This window comes from Thermobia domestica, chromosome 7 (assembly GCF_964235325.1).
Source record: "Thermobia domestica chromosome 7, izTheDome1.hap1.1, whole genome shotgun sequence".
NCBI lineage: Eukaryota > Metazoa > Arthropoda > Insecta > Zygentoma > Lepismatidae > Thermobia > Thermobia domestica.
The window spans coordinates 109,936,541-109,961,256 of record NC_137460.1 but is presented as its reverse complement, the minus strand read 5'-3'; positions in this window follow the sequence as shown (position 1 = coordinate 109,961,256).

Sequence of the window (24,716 nt, the reverse complement as noted above, 5' to 3'; positions counted from 1 at the left end):
ATCCACTCATAAATTTTGACCCATTTGACCCACCGACCAAGTCAATCTCTGATTTTACATTTAGTATATCATTTAAAAGACGAAACATACATCTACACAATTTTTTCTCGATTGCGAAGGCTAGCTTGATACATATACTAGTTGAGATGGTAATTTCTTCTTAAGGTGAGAAATTGATATGATTAAAGAGCCCATCTTGAAGTGGTTACAAACTACATTCCAAAGTTATTAGAAACGCTTTCGCGACCCCAGAAAACTATTACTTCGACAAATATTTAAGTAAGTTTTTACATTTTATTAATCATATCTCCAAGCCCCTCATCCTGTAAAGATGGGGATGAATTTGGATATAACGCCATTGAGTGCCTCACTACTCATCTCAACGACCGAGAAAACAATGGATAACACTCTACAATCAGTCATTTTACACTATTTTTACATGTCACTCTTCCCAACTTCAATCCCTTGAGGTATCTGAATTCCACAATATTTTTTCCCCTTAGATTGAAAGTAATATGTCTCCCATGTAAGGTAAAAGTTGCTCCAGACATTCCGGAGTTTCGCTGGAATATACACGTATACATACATCAAAACATTTAGAGCTGTGTGAGCAATGCTTTTAATGTTGCTCCTGTAAATTCAAAATCCAGGAGGCATAGTCGCTCATACCAAAAGGTGGCATTAAATGGCATTGTGTTTGTAACAGTGTCACGAACTCAAACTATGGATTTGACACTAATCTCAGTCACTTGAGACATTTTATTTTTCATCCTTTATCGCCCGCCATAATAATGGGTTTTGAATCAATTGAATTGATTTTGAGTTTAACGTCCCGTCAGCAGTGAGGCTATATGAGACGTAGACCTACTAACTAACGCGAACTACATGAGTTCTCGCTGGGGGCCGAATCTGGGTCTCCCACGCCGAAAGCGTGTACGCTATACGCTTAACCACAAAGGAGCTTTACGATGAGAGTTAAATTTGGACTTTAACTCTTTCGGAGTTGTAATTATTAATTTCTGCAACAACGAGAACTATGGATTCGACACTAATATCGATCGCTTTTACTTTATATATATTGGCGGAGAGGAAGGGACCACATCCATATACAAAAGCCTTGCAGATTATTGAACTGAAATCCTTTGGAAAGAAATCCTATTCTGCCTTCTTTCTCGAGTATAAATAAGTCTCTTAGACATGACTTCGTGTTCGTAAATTTCCTGTTTACATAGTTTTGGGGATCGGGAGTTTTGTGTCTGTAACGAAGATTGGAGTTTGTATAATAATTTCTGTTTATACCCGAATAGTCTCTTTACCTTTCAGAAAGCGTAAATCACTTACTGTAATGAGAAAATTCAGAAGTAACTTCCGATGACAAATAGTTCCAAATAAATACATTACATAATTTATTCATTGCGATGATATTATTTTCTTAATTTGTATTTAACATTCACATATATCATAGAATACCAACGTACTCTGAACACCTGTTATATTTTAAACATAATAATCACTATGTTCTGCAATGATTGTATGTTATATATATATACAACTGACGTATTTTAATGTAATTATTTTATATAATTTTTCATGCATTGCGGAAAATAGAATTTCATAAAAAAATACTGATTCAGATGGGATTCGAACCCTCGACCTTACGATTGAAATCCAACGGCGTACCACTGAGCTAACACAAGCACTCCTCGAATAATACTTCTAGCGATATATAGCGGTATTTAAGATAATAATTACATTCATATCCACTGCAAACGCTGTTTTTGTTCTACTTTGACTTTTATTTTAGTACTCAGGAGAAAATAATGTTCTATGTCTTAACTTTCACCATTCTTTTACATATGGAAAGATTCGTTTACGTATCTAAATATTCCATTAAGTATGGAGAGTAAAATGACAAACAAGCATGTGCTGGCATTAATACAGTTTCGAAATATTGTATCATTAAGTATTTCAATCAATGTTGCTTTTTTATATATAATTGGTAACAAGTTTTATTATATTTAAAAGACGAAAAACACATCTGCAAGATTTTTCCCGATTGCAAAGGTTGGCTTCGAGGTTCGAACCTGGTTTACTTTTTCCCGAAGGTACCCGAAGTTCGACTTAGAAAATTTTTGCCTCGAAACAGCAATAAAGAATGCGCTCAACCTTTTTGAGACAAGGTGTACCATTTACTAAATATGTAGTGATAACTGTGTGAATATTTACTTTTCATTACATTAATGATGATTATTGCATTTACGATTTTAAAAGGAAACGTTTGCTGTGGGTCGTGTTTCGCCCTATTAGTTCTCACTCTACCGCGGAAGAAATTATTTCAGAGCGGGACTGCCTGGCGCGTATATCATACAATATTTACAACTTTACGAAAAGGTTAATTTTATTTTTCCATTCCTTAACACAACCACTCCAGACAAGTAATATTTCGATTCTATAAGGTTGCTTGCTAGAATGGTTTAATAATATATATCTGTCAGTTCTTCAGTTTCCATTATCCATCTTCAAGAAAGAGTGAGTGAAAGTTGCGAATCTCAAGTTAAAAGACCTTTTAATTTTTTTCTTTTTCATGGCAGACATTCTTTTCGAAAAGACAGCAGCTGATAATTGCTGACTGAATGTCGGATGATCAGTTTACATTTTTAACGGTTGTTTCAAATTTTTCATTCGCACGTTACACCACAGCACAGATCTATTATTTTGGGAAATTTCGTACCCATTTTTATTAGCAAATTACCAAATATTTTTACGTTATATAGGACGATTATTTACTAAAAGCGAAAAGAATATGTAAATTCTTCATAAAACTCTTCGTTTTACAGTAAGTGATGGATAATTATATTCGTGGTGTTAAAGAAAATAACGTTATCTTCATTGCAATGAGTTTACTTTATCTAAAATACAATTGTTTAGTATTACTTGCCGAACAGTGTGGGAACAAAGCTGTGTATGCCAGCTGTTGTTTCTTTGGAAAATATCTCCGATCATGCTATACGGGTAGCAATACGAGGAGTCATGTATGTTAGGAAGCTTTCTGAGGCCAGCAAAACGAAACAAGAGGCATGTAGAACAAGCGAATAAGAAATTTATTAACAAACATATTATTCAAGTAATGGCGTAATTACTCTCACTTTAATTATTGCAATTTTCCCTGAAATATACATGTACTTTTTTGTTTTATTGTTGACATAGTTTTGAGAAAAATCTGCGGTTATTATGTGTGTGCGTACCAAGCCGTATCTACTTCTGTTATTTTTATGTGAATAACTTATCATTAAGAAATAAAATAATTGTATAATTGTTTACTTTGTCAGAATTGTATTTTAATTGTTATCAAATACATCTACGATAGAAATGTATTTTACCATATATAAAATTAGTTCGATGTATAAATTTCTAATTACATGCTTATTTCTATTTACTTCAGTTTAATTTCACACCCATACAAGTGTCACTGATTATCCTAGAGATTTTGAACCACAAAGTCATATAAGTATTTGTTTTTGAACTAAAAGATTAAAAAATGGAATATAGGCAATAAACACCAATTTTAATACCGAACCATTAAACTTGTAATTTACATGTAAAAGTTATTACAGTTATAATTATTTCATCACATCTTCATGTTAAAAAAAAATAAACAAAACACCTGGGACCCAGTTTCAAATTCTCGATCAAGTTTTACAACTTCTTTACGAAGACAGCGCCTCAACACACTTGGCTAGCGTCCGCAAAACTGTATATTCTTTTTTTCTTGAGATTCATTCTCATCTGAGAATAGGCAGGCCGTGGAGGGCAATACCTTTTCTGTGACCGGAGACATTTTAAAGTTTATGAAGTGTTTAATGTGTAGAAAGGTTGAAGACTGTATTATATTATGAGCTGAAGTAGGGACACATGTAGATTGTGTAGATCTTGCAGCTAGAGTCTATATAAAGATCGGAGGGAAAATGCAATTCCCATAGGTATGCGGGAATTGTGATGGATCTAGGCTCACCTTTTTTGGACTTAACCTAGTTTTCAAGTCTCTTAACGAGTTTCCAAGTTAATGTGAACTGGAGTGTACACATTTTGCTAATATCAGCAAGTTAGATATTGCTCAAATATTTTATTTGTATATAGAATATTGCAAATTATACTTCTACACAAATTAAAATAATAGTCCACTAATAATGTGTTTACTTAATATTAGTTCTGTTGAGTAATTACAAACTGAGATTTTTCGGGATTCGGGACGTTGAGAATATATATTTTTTCCTGTGTATTGTTCATATGTTGTCATATATTTATATTATATTAAAAGTTTCTTGACATGTAAAACCCTCAAAGCGTTTAATTACAATACAGCATTGTTCTTGTATAAACATCCATGTGTTTCATTTTCTTCTGATTTAATAAAACATACTAATTACTTATTTGTTTCCCCAAGTTCTAGACATGCAAACAAACACATTACTTGAATTGATGGTGGTCAATTACAGTTACAATTCATTTTGTATGTTTAATATTAGAGTTAAATTATTTGTTAAAGAAAAAAATTAATACCGATGTCAAAGACCATGTAATTTCTGGTGTTAGTGTTTCGTGTATACAGAATTTGTAGTAATGGAAAACTGATATCTTTAAGTTCAGACATGTGTTAATAATGTTGGAACAGTTTTTTTTTACTTACTCACAAATGGCAATTTGATTTTAAAACTAAAGTAACGTATAAGGTAGGTACAAAATCAACTACTGATATATGAGATATTTCCAATATTACATGTGATACCTACCGTCTATCGAGACAATTTGAAAATGAAAATATTACCTTGTGAATACCAAATGGAATACATTCTTAACATGTATAAATCTTACCAATATAAGGAGATTTTTAGATGTATCAAAAATAAGAATAATAAACATGTAAGAAATCCATACAGTCGGAATGTTTAAGTAAAACAGTTTATCTCTCGATTTTATTACAATACTAATGAGAAGACTTTCGAACTTACAACGACTCACCAAAGGTAGTCATCAACCCTGGTTCGGCTAATAATATAAGTATATCTTTTAGTGACAGTAATTGTTTACACCTTAAAGTATCTTCCGTAATTATATTCACTAGTATTATCACCTTTTTTAATGAAATTACAAGTCCATGATAAGTGTTAGATAATTTATTCGTTGATTCTCTTTTAACGTATATTCACACAAACTGTCTTGCAATCATACCTGTTAATTATGTATCCATAAACAACTACATAGCAACCAAATATATAATAATGTATATTTCTTACATATATTAAAACATTCTTCTTTTGTTATTTTTAAGTAACATTATATCAGGTATAGTGCTTGTGTAGAAGCACTTTCTGCCCAAAATACAAGTAATTATCAACTGATACAAAATATCTCGTTGTACAAAATGTCGCCCGATGATGGGACTGAATATAAAAGTTACAAGCAAGCTTGGCTTTTATATTTAAGAACTACTGGTCCGTTTATAATGATGGTATTCTATTAATTGTGTCCTTTACATTTTGATCACCCCTCGTATATAACTTTATTAAGTTTCTTTCATGTAAATACATTTATAATAAGTCTTTTATTTCATTAATATTTATCTTTTATTATAAAAAAACGTCGTCACTTATTAATATAATCAACGAAGGGTGCGAAGTCAAAAACGTAAGAAATAATTTCATTTTAAAACACATTACAATGATCAACAGTTTCAATTATCATTAAGAACGGTGATGTAAACAATGTTTGATCTTTCTAGGGCGCGTTATATAGTAATTACTTTAGATGATATTTTAAAATATACATTATATCAATAAGGCGTCATAATACAGAAGAATCTTATTCGAATAACATATAAGGTGGCGCATGTAGACAGTCGTCGAATAACTAGCTTAATAGAATGAACCTTATACTTAACATAATCCTTGATAATTAAATTTCAACACAAATCAATATAATATAAATAACCTTTGCTTTTAATCAATTATGAATCGAATTATAATTCTTCGCGTTAACGAGAAAGAATTAAAAATCATTTGAAAATTATCATTTATGGAAACAAACGTGATAAAGTATCTGAAAGTCATAAGGGTTGTTTTCATTATTGACATTAACACATAAATTTGAAGATAAATGTTCATAAGAATCTATAACTGATATGGGTTTAACTCTTACTTCATCAACTGCAATCAGTTTAAATTCGTACTTGCATATGATTCTAATAAAGTACATTGTACTGCACAATCGTGATTATGTTCCGCATTATTTTGTACATGAATTGCATCATGAATTTGATTTTGTTACAAAGTGCCATCTCTTGAACTACGGTTATGTCTATCCATAGGATTTATAGCATTTCTAGAATTTCGCCATGTATTTCGACTGTTTTTGAGTCTACTTCGATTAAGTGATCTGACATAATTATTGTCACGATTGGTTAGGTTAGGCGGATTCCCATCATATCTTTGCCTATTTTGATCGTTCTGATTATTTAAATTTGCTCGACTTAGGTTATGTTCGGTATTGTTCACATTACGGATATTTAGATTACGAACAGGTACAAGGTGATCTGAATTGTTTTTAATTTTACCTACTCCCGCTTGATGATTCAGTGCTTGATATTGAGTTTCATAACATTGGACAAGCATTAATCGGTGATTAAAACTCATGCATTGCGTAGAAAACAGGATCTGTTGTAGTTTAAACGGTAGTAAATTTCGAATAGATGCAATCACTCTAGATTCCGATTGCAGTGGATTTACGACTTTTAATTCGTTATACGTATTTACAACAAAATCAACAACAGATTTATGCAAGCGAGGATTAAAAGGTTGGTTTCTAATCGTGGCATCTCTGTTCGCAAGTAAAAAGTCGTTTTCGTAATTTGCAATCAGCGTTGCTTTGAATTCCTCATATGTATTGACGTGATCTCGTACTGCTTTAAACCATAAAGAACAGGGTGGAAGTAATAAATGAGGGATTAGTTTCATATATTGGGATTTATCTACACACATTATACTGCACTCATCCTGAAATTTTTCTAGGAAAGAGGTAGCATTTTCATTACATTTACCACTAAACTTACTCATAGCACGTATTTCGCTCATCTTTACACTTAACTTTACCTTCCTTTCACCATTTCGTGTTCGTGTTGAGTGACAATTTCTACCTACTGCGTTACGTGTGGTTCCACCATCTCTTTTCCGCCCATCTGTATTCCTTGGATGAATTCTTTCCAAAATAATGTCCTCATCGGATGGATTACTTGAAGAAGAGATAACGTAAGGTCCACGTTGATCTGCTGCGGGTGAATGCGAGGTCATCTCTTGTGAACAAGGGAACTCCAAACGATCATTAACCATGTTGTTGTGATATGCGTTGTCCTTAATCTATAACGTCCTAATTTTCTCTTTTAAGGTAGATATCAATTGAGTATTTGCACGTATTTGGTTAGAATTATCTGTGACCTGAATCTTTTGCTGGCGAACAGAAGATTCTATTACTTCCAAATCCTTTTTTACACAATTGACTTCTTGGATTACATGGTTGTAATTATCCTGGCAATCTTCAGATAATCTTTTTAGCTTTTCATCAAACTGTAATGTGATGTCTCTCACCGCCTGGATAACAGATTGTTTCGTCTCTTCTGATTTTTGATCTATTTGCTCTAATCCTTTACTCAATTCTTCTGACTTTTGATCTATGCGCTCCAATCGTCTACTCAATTCTTCATATTGTCTACTGGATTCCTCGGACTTCTGCTGTATCGTCTGTTTTAATTCGTTGGACATCTGAGCCAAATTTTGCTTCATGGTTTCTAAATCGTCTTTTCGGCTTTGTTCCTGTCGCTGTAATGCCATTAAAATTTTGTCTTCCAATGTCAACATTTCGGGTGTAATGGGAGCTATATTTTGCTCGTTGTTAACACTGTCAACAGTTTCATTTTCTACTATCTCACCGATCATAATTTTTCTTGTGATTACTCTGCCACTTCTGAGGATAGTTGAGTTCGTATTCATGAACCTTTTTACTGAGGTAAATTCACCCTTACTTTAGACTTCGGGATATGAATTTACAAGAATCCCGGGTGAGGTAAACCAAAAATTTTACAACGACTCACCAAAGGTAGTCATCAACCCTGGTTCGGTTAATAATATAAGTATATCTTTTAGTGACAGTAATTGTTTACACCTTAAAGTATCTTCCGTAATTATATTCACTAGTATTATCACCTTTTTTAATGAAATTACAAGTCCATGATAAGTGTTAGATAATTTATTCGTTGATTCTCTTTTAACGTATATTCACACAAACTGTCTTGCAATCATACCTGTTAATTATGTATCCATAAACAACTACATAGCAACCAAATATATAATAATGTATATTTCTTACATATATTAAAACATTCTTCTTTTGTTATTTTTAAGTAACATTATATCAGGTATAGTGCTTGTGTAGAAGCACTTTCTGCCCAAAATACAAGTAATTATCAACTGATACAAAATATCTCGTTGTAAACTCTTACATGTAGGCTTAAGTATATTTATTAACAATATATAAGAGAATGCAGTCACGTCATTTTCAACAACTCGTTTACGTTTTTATTGACTTCACAGTGTGTTTTTCTCTCTCTACAGCTGAAGATCCGGAACTCCTGACACTAATTTATAGAAAGTTAAAATTAATTTTCTAAGATGACCTATCGTTTAGTCTTATTCTCCTAATGTTTAGCATATGCCGAAATTCCCTTTGGGGATTTTTAAGCCTCATAGCGTAGTTTTTGAGTCCTAATCGTATAAAGGTTGTAAACTCCCAGCTTTCTGGTGTTTCATGTGTGAGATTACACAAACAGTTTCCGAGCGTAAGAAAGGTTCCTTATCTTTTCTCTGTAGGTACATAATATTGTCAATGTCACAGTATTTTGATCTGTCAGGTCCTACAGGCGTCAGTAGTTCGTACAATAGGTCTAGCCCACGAAGTAATAAATGCGGCTAGTATCACATTGCATAACTCTAACGGAACGTTTTCAGTTTCAATGTCTCTGTAATTTATAATTAGATGATCATCATCAATTGGGAACACACTTTGAATTTCATACTGTGCTGATGTTAAACACCTAAGAAACGTTTCATCAGTAACGATTACACTCTGTGACATATCTGTACATTGCCCCCGCTTACCATATAATGAATTAAGGTACAATTTCGAAGATTGCCTCAATCCCGGGTTAATCCTAATATTTCATAATTTAACTGTATGCAAGGGCGCCCATGTTGTGGTTTCCAAGGGGGGGCAAGTATAAGAGACGTTTCAAGTATAGCTTCAAATTTTGCTGTAATTTATGTAAAATTTCTGTTGGGTTTTCGATATTCTGAAGTACAATTTCCTCTAGAGGGGCGAGCGCTCCACCTTGCCCCCTCTGATGGCCGCCCTTGACAGTATGCCTTAATGGACATAATATTCTTCTATATGTTTTCTGTCTTCAGTTTTCAATTAGCGGGAAAACAAGACGAATCCAGGGACGTAGCATCCATTAAAGTTATAAGACTTGGCCTATCCATCTATTTATATATCAGCTTGAAAAGTTGTTTTTACACATTGATACAATGAGTTTTATTAAAATGGACGTATTTTATAATAGGCTGTTTAAACATCAAGAGAGTAATAATAGATTTTGAAGTGAAACAAGAACGCATTATAAACTATGGTCTGCTAGCCTTCCGCCTGTCTCGTGGAATATTGAGAATAGATCAGTGACAATCACTTTCCCATCACCCTAAGCAGACGAAAACTATTTAAGCAATACACAAATTCAACACGATGAAACGAAAATACACGAGCTGACTAAGGCTAGCCTTTCGGGTGTTTGGGGAAACAAGAAAAAGGACGGTCTTCTAAGAAAGTACAAAATAAAGAGACTATGAAAAATTTAGGAGCTCGCATTCAGTAACAAATTCTGAAAAAGAGATATAGACTAAAATGTTATTATGAATGTATGTCATGGCTAAAATTTCGACCAAACTTTTTGCGGTGTTTTTGCAAACACCCTGTACTCCACGACAAAGTTCTCCCTTGTATAACCTACGAGAATTTGTTTAAATCAATTGTTATGTGAGTATCACCCAGATTTATTCTCAAGCTTCTTCACTTACGAATCCAGCGGAACAACTTTATTTCTTAAAACTCTAGTGAAGACGATAGATGTCTGTCCAGACACCCTTCCCAATTCTAGCGACCAACTACGAGACGATAAGATTATTTTTTTCTCTCTCTCTTTTCCCCTTTTGAAACAACTTCTCTGTTTTCCGGTGAATCATCAGTCTGATATTAATGTTACCAAACCCTCTTAGAGTCTTAGTTCTGATATGACTCCGTATTCTATATTTAGCGCTGACTTCATACTTTCGCAGCTGCTAGAATGACCTTTGAACCGAGCACTTGTAAGAGGTTTGTTTCACCCCTTTCTGGTATAAAGTTGTGTAATTTTAACTGGGTTTAGTTGGAACCCATGTCTGTATTTTTTTCTTTTCTTTGTGAAGGTGTGTGCGTTTTGGAAACTCTATAAGATATCAGAAATGTCGCGCGCCTATCATAAGTAGTATGAGATCACCTCTAGCCAATCAGAATTCACCAAGTGTTCCGAACCATTACATCATTTACATCCAACCAGATTCTAAAGAATTCTTTCTAACGATTGCACAATCTGGCGTAAGATTGAGACACCCTAGCTTGACACATAAAACCTCGGGGATGATCTCTCGAGTTGTTAATTACCACCGAACAGCCGAGGAGCCCATAATCCGTGCTTCTCTCTCTCCCCTCGTCGGGGGGGGGGCCGTCCTCTGCACTCCTTGCAGAGACATAGAAACTCTTTTAGTGGCAATCAAATATTTCTGGACATTCGTGTTATATAGTGAAATTCTTTGAATAGTGAAGTTATAAAAGACTAAACAGTGCTGTATCGAGTATCCGGCGTGACGACCGTTTCCACGCCAACCTTTTGGAATTGATATTGTGTTTTGGGAGTAAGTATTTTTTCTTCACTAGCTCTCCCAGAGAGCCATCGTACACTTACTCAACATTTGAATTCTTCTGTAGACTAAAATAATTACTTGGCCCTACTTTGAGGGAACTGTTTCCTAATAGCTCCAGTCCAACACGCCACACCTACCAACTAAACATCATGTATTTGTAAACATGTGATTTTAACTTCAATCTTAATTAGTGACCCTACAGGATTCTTTTAATGTTTGATATTATGGTCTGTAAATAAACTGAACTCTCTGACAATAAATAACTCGCAACACAATCATAATGCTTCTACATTATTATTACTATAACAGACCAAATGAAACTCCCAATCTCTCTTAGCTATCGAGAGACGCCTCCGCTAAGATCACGCACTGCGATTAAGTGGTAAGTCACCTTACAGTGGATCGTCGTGAGAGTGAATCTACTAGTATTCTAGATCATAGTCCTGTCAGTTCCTGGGGACTCCCGTCGCCCTTTCAAGGGACTACCATTGGCCTGGTAAGTCAAGATCCTGTCTCGACAGAGATGCCAGTTGCCGACCTCCTCTCTGCATCCATCCACAGGTAAGAGTAACATCTTTTTAGCCAATCCGCTCGGGCTATCAACTACCGCTACTAGTTTGCCAACTCCAAGGGATTACTGTAGTGAATGAGTTAATTACGTCATCTGTGATTAAATTGTGTAATTTGATTTGCAGTAGTGTTGTGTGTCGCCAGTGCATAGTGTAAGAGGGCTTTGGTAGGAAAGTGCCTCTTAGTGTACATCATGTGTTCCTTATTCGTTTGTTCATCTCAACGAACCGACTTCCCTTCCTTGCGGCTTTTCAATATGTTAATTGTAATGTAGTAATTCATTTAACCAAGGGGAGTCGCTTCTTCAATTGGCTTAATACTTAGTACATAAATGAATATTCTTAAGCCCTAGTAAATTACTTAATTGAATTAAAATGATCATTGGTTCTAACCGTTTGGTCGTTCAACTAATCTACTTGCTGTAACTGCCCATTTGCTTGAACCCTATCAATACTAATGAGGCGCCCTTTTTATTTTATTGTTTAGTCCGCCCCTCGTGATGTCATCATTGATATGGGGATGTGTTTGCCTGCCCTCTCTTTTGATGCACAAAAGCCTGGAAGTGTTTCTAATAGCCACGAGTGTGGCCCCGCTTTAATTATAGATATTATTATGTATTTCATTAACTATTAATGTGTTTAAGTAAACATCACGGCGGACAGTTAAATACTAAGTATCTTTCTGTAATATTGTAATATAACCTGTGTCGGGTTAATGAGTTATTGCGCTACTCTTAGGTTGAACGACCCCTTCTCGTGCTGAGGCCGTCGTCTCAGGCTTAATATCATAAATCACACCGCTCCCTGTTCAGACCACTGCTATCGGTGTGATCCAGAGAACCATTATTTATTCGTATTAATCGTGTTTATTGCTTTGACACTGTCTCAGGAACCTCGTAATATTTTGTGAGATTGAGGAAGCGACTATTTGACGAGCTTTTGTCTTTTCGCAAGGATAGGAGTAGCTTTATTAAGATCAGAACGTTATCCGAAAAGTCCTACCGGTGGTTTCGCTTGAACTCGAACCCCTTACGGGTTCTCGCGGCACCACATAAAATGGTGGCAGCTGTGGGAATCGATTATTAGCTCGTAATCTAATAATGTGTTAATTGGTATTTGTTTATATAATTCTATGTTGCGTTTGTAAATGACAAAGCAGGAGTTATTTATATTATTACTTTCATTTGTGTTACGTAGTTTGCTTAGGGTCACATTTCTATTCTAAATGAGTTTCGTATAATTTAATGCTCAATTGTGTTAATTGAAATGACAGGTTTCCTATTAATTTGCTTGAAATTTAAATCTAAAAGTAAACATTTTGTGTTGATGTGTTGCGTTGGGCAAATGCCCTTTTCTACCCTGAAAGCTTAGCTATCATTTTGCTTGTTTTCTCGAGAAGTCATGAGGGAAGGAAAAAGAAACAGTCCATATATCAAAAGAATAGTTTGTTCCTTTTTCTTCAACACAGAGAAAACATTTGTTCTCTGTTAGTTTCCCCAGCTGGGCAAAACAAAACAAAACCAAAGAAAATCTTTTTTAAAAAAAACAAAGAAAGAGCGAGAAAAAGGAAGTGTGTTGGTTAGCGTTCCTCGGTTGTGTAATGCCTTAGTATTCTAAAAACTGTAGGGAGAAATATCAACACAATACCCTGAGAAGGTTTATGGCGCCAAATATGGAACTGATACTTTCTTCTCCACCTATCGAGATGAAAGCTATTCCGTTCTGTATTCAAAGCTTCTCAACGTATTCTGAGTTCGATTCTTGCAATGGATTTTCGCGAAGTTCATTTCAAGAATCACCAGTCATAAGGCTGGTGTAGGAACTCCAAGTATTCAAAATTCTGCTTGTGTAATTAATGAACAAGTCAGTCAAAACAAACATCATTGAAATTTTGAAATTTATTTTGAAATTTTCATCCTGTGAGTCCTTATACTCACACGTTGTTAGTTCTTTGATTGTGGGTAAATTCTTGATCTTTCCCCGCCTGGCTTCTCAGCGTTAGTGGTAAATGAAATATTATGTTAGGTGTTAAAGAGATTCCTTACACGAACTATAGCCTTAATATGTTTCGTTTCTCAGCAAAAGTTCATAATGAGATTCATTATTGTGATTTTGAAGTTTTCAAATTATTTTAAAATCTTCTTGGAGGCCAATTTAATTTTATTGTTTATGAGTGGACGTGCTTTTTGTTAATTATGAGAGAATTAAGTATACCAAGATTTAAAGTTTAAAAGGGCAATAAATTCAGTCTAGTAATTTGTTTTAGGTAGAGACCGTTCTTAATAAGTTGTTGTAATATTAAGCCTAACTCGTTATTTTATTATTTTAAGTCGTGTTTGAATAAAGACAACACTAATGTGGGACACCCCTGAATTATAGTACCCTGTATTCTAAGACCGCGAAGTCCCTTGTATTTTGATTGAATGAAAAGAGCGCACAGTATTGATATACGCGTTATTGCTTTTTGAAGTCCATGGCATCAAAGTTTTGTAATTTTAATAAAGCTCTTGTAAATTTTAATTGCCAGTGTAAGGCTGTTTTTATAAGGAAAGAATACGTGAACTTAATGTAGTAGACAGACTAATCCTAACAATTCCGTTTGTGCTTAGCTATTGTTATTAATTAAGGAGACGTTTAAATAATTTATTAGTAGTCATTATTAATCAATGAATCTTTTCTTATTCATTATGTTAGGAGTTGTATTATCTATAAATTTATTACTTTCCGGTCACGATAAATTCGACCGTAGGTAGTCATTGTGTTAATAATTTCATTTGTTCAGGACATAAAACCGTGCTCTGTAGTATTGTTATTAATTTTGCTATCCCTTGCCGAGCGCTAATGCCTCGAGTCGTATAATTATCTTGTAAGTTTTAGCGAGCTATCTATTTCGGAACGTGTCGTTGGGAGACACACTGTCAGAAAATGTTGAGACAGTGACCATACCTCTCCCTTGTTCCAGTAGTAATTCATGGAGTCTATATGAGGTTAGGATGCGTCAATTCCCTTTCCTAAAAAGAGTACCAATTCCATCAAACGTGATAATTAACTATGATAATTATCAGCCCCAAAGCGTAAATTGGTCGTTCCAGAGAATTGCCGCCTGTTTCTATCGCTTGTATTAGCTGAGAATCGCGCAATCTCTGATGTTGATCCTCTGTTGTACCGACCTTATTGTATAATGGTGCGTCCGCGTAATTGTAAGGATGTTAAGCCGGATCTTTGAGAAGGTTTACCCCTTAAAGGTACGGGACCCTCCTATTACACTCCAGGTCGCTATGGACCCCCCTAGGTCCCGAAGCTGTTTATTATCGGTCTGTTTACTAACGAACGACCGAAGAATGTTTGGTTCTTTCGGAAGGAAGCCAAGTGTTTCGTTCGAAAGACACCCTATGGTGTTAAAGTGTTAATTATGTGCTATTCGAGATGGTAATGATATGTATGGAAGCTAATATAGTATTTGTTAATGGTCATAAATGTTCTTGCTCGCGAGTGCCTAATCTAATCAAAGGTGCGTTTGTGTAGACCTAATCCTTCTGAGCACTCTTGCTCCCTAATGAGTCCAGACACGAGTCCTTAAAAGTATAAGGTTGTCCGAAGAAATAATTAAATTCGCTTGTTCAATGTATCAAGTATTGTTATGTTTTCTAGCTTCCGAGTAAATTAGTGATGTTATAATATCATGAGTAAAAGAAATGTTTTTGCAAGTCCAGGAATCGAGTTATTTTCTAGAATAAAATCCCTATCTGGCCTAAATGTCAGATACAGCCGCCCTGTTTAGTAAATAAGTGCATTATTGATCATTTTGTAATTGCATATAAACTCTTCCTTGTCTCCTCCTTGAAATGATAAATCGTTCTTTTGTGCATCTAGATATCCCAAAAGGTTTCTAAAATGTAAATACGCGGCTAAATTCCTCAAAGTTAAAGTTATGAATAAATGCGAAGTAAATGTAAGTCCCAGGGTCGTATGAGTTAATATTAGAAGATAAGCTAAAAGTAATCCTTATTATATCTCTCTTGCCTCCTGCCGTCCGAGTGCCAACTTAATTTATATCTAAAAGTCGACATCATGTCTCCTGTAAGGAATTCGCGTTGAATTGTATTAATTGTTCTTAAATGTATTTAAGTAATTATGGTCTATTCCAGCTCAATTGTATTTCTATAAGGTTGTGGCACATTCTATTTTTATGATTTGAAAGTACTGATTATTGTATTTACTAGGAATAGACATGTTAAGCTGTAATTCTAATAATATTCTAACGTGAATATACATTATAATAAATATGATAATGGCATTTGATATATATTATGCGTTATAATGCACATGATAATTGTATTTGATATCTACTATATGTTATAATTACTATGAATTTTTGGTGAATATCCATTTGAAATTAAGATCTACCAATTGAATGATATCGATATTTTACTGTAAAAAGTAGTTGTTATCATAGTAAGGCAGCAAGATAATTGCCTGAAGTTATATTTAAACTCATTGTTAATTTCTAAACGTCAGTACTTCAGTTATATTGGTTCCTTGTTAATAAAATGACGTAAAAGCGAAGTACATCTGTGCGAATTTGTACAATTAAATATATGTTGATTTAAAATTCTATATTGTAACTCTACCTCTCTTATTGATTAATTAGTTGTGGAAGTTCCTTCTATAAATTGAGATGATTTATTTGATTGAGTTTACTGTTAAGCGTCTGTTCAACTGCGTGACAATAGTCACTAAACAATAATATTGAACCACGCATTAATTGGCGTAATGTTAAATGAAAATGTTGAGAGTTTAGATAATAATTGATCTTGTATATTGATCGTTTGCGTCCTATTGTAATTCAGGTATTTTTAGACGTAACTGTAAATTTGCCATCTAGTTTATGAACACCCTGTATTGAGTCGTGTTCTATATAAATGCTATCTAAAAAGGGTTCATTTTGAAACGTATCATACACTGTTCCGTACTGAAATTCTAATTGTTTAAAGTATGAATGTTATAAAGTGTTTTAAGAATATATATGCGAATTTATTCCTTTCGCGCTAAAAGAATTCAGTCTTCGTTTCATTTAACAGCTTGTATGAAAACATAGAAATTCTTCTTTTGGCCGTTCTTTAGTTAAAGAAAAACCAGACCCTTACCAGACAGGGCTGTAGTATAATTTCTTTTCTTCACACCACCCTGACCTCAGCGTGGAGTGTAGTAGCAAAACGAAAAACATCTGAGCGTCAGTTCCCAACTACCATTCGGTAGTGGATAACCTTTCGACCTCAGGGAGTCCCAGTAACCCAATTTTGGTAAAGACTCGAAGAACATAAAAACAAACTGGCTCCCTTTCTTATCGTATAATTAATGATTTGTTTTGAGAATTTTGGAGTCTGTGATAATGTGTTAATTTTTAACTAAGGTATCCAAAAACAAAACGTAGAGAAAAAGAAAATTCACATATAATAATAATAATGAAAAAAAAAGAATTAAATACTTCATTAACTAATGTAGTTATACTCTGTATACGGTAGTCTTGCGATTCTATGTAGTGTTTATAATCCCTAGAATTTTAAGTAGTTGATTCTTGCACTTTTTAATAATATAGAAGTCATTCAAATCTTTTGTTAAATTTAGTAATTCTGTATATATACCTAGTGGAAATTTCGTTTAGGAAATGTGCAGTTCCTTGAATGTCTAGAGAGGTTAAGAATACAATTATCGTGAATGATTGTAGATTAGTAAAAAAAATGCGTGTAAATATTTATTATCTATTGAAACAGTACGGACTACCAACATTACTAAATTTGATTAAAATGAAACACATGATTCTAATAATATTGAGTGGTAGCAATGAGAACGTTAAAGGAATAGATGGTAGAGCTAGGATTTGCAACTTAAATTTAGAACAGTCTCACCCTAATATGAAGCTGAAGGCGTTGACTTGTAGATCGAGGCGTCTTGAAGATCTCTATGATGACTTGTCCGACAATCGACCAAGGCATCGAATGCCGAACCGAAGGTACGGTGACGAAAGACCAAGTAACGAAGGTCCCAATGAGCAATCCCCAAATGACCAAGATCGAGCTTTCTCAAGTGTATTTGTCTCGACTGTCTCTCTGACGTCATGAAGGAAGCAATGGTAGTGACACTCTCTCTCGATGACATGCACATTCAATTCCCCAAATTGACACAGCCAAAGTACGTATCGATGACACAACATAAAGCAGCTATACTTCCTACTAGGCTGCTAACGTCGTCAGGATCACATAGACTAAAACTAGGAAGAGAGAGACTTCCGAGAGTCGAAGTATTTACTAGTCAACAACAATATTTCCTTATTGTTCCAATGTTTACCAGGTCGATGGTCGAAGCGAGCATTGATTCGTCGTAGGTGCATGACAATGAGAGTCCAGTAAAAACAAACACATTGAGAAAGCATCTGATCTAAACAAAACTGAATTCCAGTTAACGCGTGTGAGACTGTTTGGTAGGCAAAAGGTAATAGGAAGTCACTACCAGTGTTTATTACATATCATTTACAAATACAAGGACTTCCTTGTAGAAGAGCAGACATAACGTAATCAATTAATTATTTCCTTGTTGAAAATCTGTTGTCAGCTGGTGATGTCGAAGTGAGTAACATCTAACAGGCGATGAACTTCCTCTAAACAATACATGTTCGTTTATAATGGATAATGACAGGTTCCAAACTCCAATAAAGAATATGGTCCTTGGTTCGAGCCATGCAGCACTATATATACTTCATTTGTAGTTATAATTGATTTGTATAGCATAATTGCATGTTCCTTGGGTTTAATATCTGATTATATTATTTTAGTATGGGTCATCCATTTCCTTTACATATATGTATATCCTTTGTATATATAGGAACTCGTATCATAATTATAATAACTTTAAAAACTGAGTAAAAAAACTATTTTACATGTGTACTGTACATAATTGAGGTCATTTGTGTTATCCCTCGCTATAGTGTTTTAATAGGTATAATGTATTTATATAAAATCATGTTGTATTGGCCTTGTTAATCTTTGTATATCTTTATAGACAAAGCTTAGTTTTGTAAATATGTAAATTAGTAGGGAATTCTTTGTATTATACGTATATAACCATTTGTAGAGCCATGTAGTAATTTCTTAAGTTGGTGATTCACTCACAATCGAGATTTTATATCTAAATAATTGTCGTAGATAGTAAGTGTATATTATAATCGTACCCGATATTAATCTTGTAAAATTGCTATATTGGTACACTATTATTGTAGCCATTTTAATATATATAGTTGTCATTTGAGGTAGTCACTAATGATAAATTTTACTGTGTATGTGTTTTGTAATTGATGGGTCTAACTACATATATATATATATATATATATATATATATATATATATATATATATACATATAGTTTAAATTTTTAGTTGATATTGATAATATGTGTATCGTAGTGTGATATTGTGAGTTCACTCTGACCTTTTATACATCTTTTACCTAGTATAAATTTGTATATATACTTTAGCTTAGATAAGTGTTTTAAAAGTTATTCTTATCATCATATCTATTTATGTATTAGTTACGTAAGTGTTTTACTCGAAGTTGTAATCATGATCCTAATCTTATGAAATTTTGTATTTAGCAGTGTTGCAAACCCCTTTCAACAATTTCTTACTATTTTTACATTACTGATTATTTCAAGGAAGTGTTGCCAACCCTGCATATAGTTTAATAGTAGTTAACAGTGTTTCCAACTCACTTTAAAAATTTTCTTTCCTCTATTCCAATCCAAATATGACTCTGTAACGAAATTTTGTTAACTTCAATCTAACCTTAAGTACAAAATTTCCTTCCCAAGGGGCGTCGAATGTCGTGGCTAAAATTTCGACCAAACTTTTTGCGGTGTTTTTGCAAACACCCTGTACTCCACGACAAAGTTCTCCCTTGTATAACCTACGAGAATTTGTTTAAATCAATTGTTATGTGAGTATCACCCAGATTTATTCTCAAGCTTCTTCACTTACGAATCCAGCGGAACAACTTTATTTCTTAAAACTCTAGTGAAGACGATAGATGTCTGTCCAGACACCCTTCCCAATTCTAGCGACCAACTACGAGACGATAAGATTATTTTTTTCTCTCTCTCTTTTCCCCTTTTGAAACAACTTCTCTGTTTTCCGGTGAATCATCAGTCTGATATTAATGTTACCAAACCCTCTTAGAGTCTTAGTTCTGATATGACTCCGTATTCTATATTTAGCGCTGACTTCGTACTTTCGCAGCTGCTAGAATGACCTTTGAACCGAGCACTTGTAAGAGGTTTGTTTCACCCCTTTCTGGTATAAAGTTGTGTAATTTTAACTGGGTTTAGTTGGAACCCATGTCTGTATTTTTTTCTTTTCTTTGTGAAGGTGTGTGCGTTTTGGAAACTCTATAAGATATCAGAAATGTCGCGCGCCTATCATAAGTAGTATGAGATCACCTCTAGCCAATCAGAATTCACCAAGTGTTCCGAACCATTACATCATTTACATCCAACCAGATTCTAAAGAATTCTTTCTAACGATTGCACAATCTGGCGTAAGATTGAGACACCCTAGCTTGACACATAAAACCTCGGGGATGATCTCTCGAGTTGTTAATTACCACCGAACAGCCGAGGAGCCCATAATCCGTGCTTCTCTCTCTCCCCTCGTCGGGGGGGGGGGGCCGTCCTCTGCACTCCTTGCAGAGACATAGAAACTCTTTTAGTGGCAATCAAATATTTCTGGACATTCGTGTTATATAGTGAAATTCTTTGAATAGTGAAGTTATAAAAGACTAAACAGTGCTGTATCGAGTATCCGGCGTGACGACCGTTTCCACGCCAACCTTTTGGAATTGATATTGTGTTTTGGGAGTAAGTATTTTTTCTTCACTAGCTCTCCCAGAGAGCCATCGTACACTTACTCAACATTTGAATTCTTCTGTAGACTAAAATAATTACTTGGCCCTACTTTGAGGGAACTGTTTCCTAATAGCTCCAGTCCAACACGCCACACCTACCAACTAAACATCATGTATTTGTAAACATGTGATTTTAACTTCAATCTTAATTAGTGACCCTACAGGATTCTTTTAATGTTTGATATTATGGTCTGTAAATGAACTGAACTCTCTGACAATAAATAACTCGCAACACAATCATAATGCTTCTACATTATTATTACTATAACAGACCAAATGAAACTCCCAATCTCTCTTAGCTATCGAGAGACGCCTCCGCTAAGATCACGCACTGCGATTAAGTGGTAAGTCACCTTACAGTGGATCGTCGTGAGAGTGAATCTACTAGTATTCTAGATCATAGTCCTGTCAGTTCCTGGGGACTCCCGTCGCCCTTTCAAGGACTACCATTGGCCTGGTAAGTCAAGATCCTGTCTCGACAGAGATGCCAGTTGCCGACCTCCTCTCTGCATCCATCCACAGGTAAGAGTAACATCTTTTTAGCCAATCCGCTCGGGCTATCAACTACCGCTACTAGTTTGCCAACTCCAAGGGATTACTGTAGTGAATGAGTTAATTACGTCATCTGTGATTAAATTGTGTAATTTGATTTGCAGTAGTGTTGTGTGTCGCCAGTGCATAGTGTAAGAGGGCTTTGGTAGGAAAGTGCCTCTTAGTGTACATCATGTGTTCCTTATTCGTTTGTTCATCTCAACGAACCGACTTCCCTTCCTTGCGGCTTTTCAATATGTTAATTGTAATGTAGTAATTCATTTAACCAAGGGGAGTCGCTTCTTCAATTGGCTTAATACTTAGTACATAAATGAATATTCTTAAGCCCTAGTAAATTACTTAATTGAATTAAAATGATCATTGGTTCTAACCGTTTGGTCGTTCAACTAATCTACTTGCTGTAACTGCCCATTTGCTTGAACCCTATCAATACTAATGAGGCGCCCTTTTTATTTTATTGTTTAGTCCGCCCCTCGTGATGTCATCATTGATATGGGGATGTGTTTGCCTGCCCTCTCTTTTGATGCACAAAAGCCTGGAAGTGTTTCTAATAGCCACGAGTGTGGCCCCGCTTTAATTATAGATATTATTATGTATTTCATTAACTATTAATGTGTTTAAGTAAACATCACGGCGGACAGTTAAATACTAAGTATCTTTCTGTAATATTGTAATATAACCTGTGTCGGGTTAATGAGTTATTGCGCTACTCTTAGGTTGAACGACCCCTTCTCGTGCTGAGGCCGTCGTCTCAGGCTTAATATCATAAATCACACCGCTCCCTGTTCAGACCACTGCTATCGGTGTGATCCAGAGAACCATTATTTATTCGTATTAATCGTGTTTATTGCTTTGACACTGTCTCAGGAACCTCGTAATATTTTGTGAGATTGAGGAAGCGACTATTTGACGAGCTTTTGTCTTTTCGCAAGGATAGGAGTAGCTTTATTAAGATCAGAACGTTATCCGAAAAGTCCTACCGGTGGTTTCGCTTGAACTCGAACCCCTTACGGGTTCTCGCGGCACCACATAAAATGGTGGCAGCTGTGGGAATCGATTATTAGCTCGTAATCTAATAATGTGTTAATTGGTATTTGTTTATATAATTCTATGTTGCGTTTGTAAATGACAAAGCAGGAGTTATTTATATTATTACTTTCATTTGTGTTACGTAGTTTGCTTAGGGTCACATTTCTATTCTAAATGAGTTTCGTATAATTTAATGCTCAATTGTGTTAATTGAAATGACAGGTTTCCTATTAATTTGCTTGAAATTTAAATCTAAAAGTAAACATTTTGTGTTGATGTGTTGCGTTGGGCAAATGCCCTTTTCTACCCTGAAAGCTTAGCTATCATTTTGCTTGTTTTCTCGAGAAGTCATGAGGGAAGGAAAAAGAAACAGTCCATATATCAAAAGAATAGTTTGTTCCTTTTTCTTCAACACAGAGAAAACATTTGTTCTCTGTTAGTTTCCCCAGCTGGGCAAAACAAAACAAAACCAAAGAAAATCTTTTTTTAAAAAAAACAAAGAAAGAGCGAGAAAAAGGAAGTGTGTTGGTTAGCGTTCCTCGGTTGTGTAATGCCTTAGTATTCTAAAAACTGTAGGGAGAAATATCAACACAATACCCTGAGAAGGTTTATGGCGCCAAATATGGAACTGATACTTTCTTCTCCACCTATCGAGATGAAAGCTATTCCGTTCTGTATTCAAAGCTTCTCAACGTATTCTGAGTTCGATTCTTGCAATGGATTTTCGCGAAGTTCATTTCAAGAATCACCAGTCGTAAGGCTGGTGTAGGAACTCCAAGTATTCAAAATTCTGCTTGTGTAATTAATGAACAAGTCAGTCAAAACAAACATCATTGAAATTTTGAAATTTATTTTGAAATTTTCATCCTGTGAGTCCTTATACTCACACGTTGTTAGTTCTTTGATTGTGGGTAAATTCTTGATCTTTCCCCGCCTGGCTTCTCAGCGTTAGTGGTAAATGAAATATTATGTTAGGTGTTAAAGAGATTCCTTACACGAACTATAGCCTTAATATGTTTCGTTTCTCAGCAAAAGTTCATAATGAGATTCATTATTGTGATTTTGAAGTTTTCAAATTATTTTAAAATCTTCTTGGAGGCCAATTTAATTTTATTGTTTATGAGTGGACGTGCTTTTTGTTAATTATGAGAGAATTAAGTATACCAAGATTTAAAGTTTAAAAGGGCAATAAATTCAGTCTAGTAATTTGTTTTAGGTAGAGACCGTTCTTAATAAGTTGTTGTAATATTAAGCCTAACTCGTTATTTTATTATTTTAAGTCGTGTTTGAATAAAGACAACACTAATGTGGGACACCCCTGAATTATAGTACCCTGTATTCTAAGACCGCGAAGTCCCTTGTATTTTGATTGAATGAAAAGAGCGCACAGTATTGATATACGCGTTATTGCTTTTTGAAGTCCATGGCATCAAAGTTTTGTAATTTTAATAAAGCTCTTGTAAATTTTAATTGCCAGTGTAAGGCTGTTTTTATAAGGAAAGAATACGTGAACTTAATGTAGTAGACAGACTAATCCTAACAATTCCGTTTGTGCTTAGCTATTGTTATTAATTAAGGAGACGTTTAAATAATTTATTAGTAGTCATTATTAATCAATGAATCTTTTCTTATTCATTACGTTAGGAGTTGTATTATCTATAAATTTATTACTTTCCGGTCACGATAAATTCGACCGTAGGTAGTCATTGTGTTAATAATTTCATTTGTTCAGGACATAAAACCGTGCTCTGTAGTATTGTTATTAATTTTGCTATCCCTTGCCGAGCGCTAATGCCTCGAGTCGTATAATTATCTTGTAAGTTTTAGCGAGCTATCTATTTCGGAACGTGTCGTTGGGAGACACACTGTCAGAAAATGTTGAGACAGTGACCATACCTCTCCCTTGTTCCAGTAGTAATTCATGGAGTCTATATGAGGTTAGGATGCGTCAATTCCCTTTCCTAAAAAGAGTACCAATTCCATCAAACGTGATAATTAACTATGATAATTATCAGCCCCAAAGCGTAAATTGGTCGTTCCAGAGAATTGCCGCCTGTTTCTATCGCTTGTATTAGCTGAGAATCGCGCAATCTCTGATGTTGATCCTCTGTTGTACCGACCTTATTGTATAATGGTGCGTCCGCGTAATTGTAAGGATGTTAAGCCGGATCTTTGAGAAGGTTTACCCCTTAAAGGTACGGGACCCTCTTATTACACTCCAGGTCGCTATGGACCCCCCTAAGTCCCGAAGCTGTTTATTATCGGTCTGTTTACTAACGAACGACCGAAGAATGTTTGGTTCTTTCGGAAGGAAGCCAAGTGTTTCGTTCGAAAGACACCCTATGGTGTTAAAGTGTTAATTATGTGCTATTCGAGATGGTAATGATATGTATGGAAGCTAATATAGTATTTGTTAATGGTCATAAATGTTCTTGCTCGCGAGTGCCTAATCTAATCAAAGGTGCGTTTGTGTAGACCTAATCCTTCTGAGCACTCTTGCTCCCTAATGAGTCCAGACACGAGTCCTTAAAAGTCTAAGGTTGTCCGAAGAAATAATT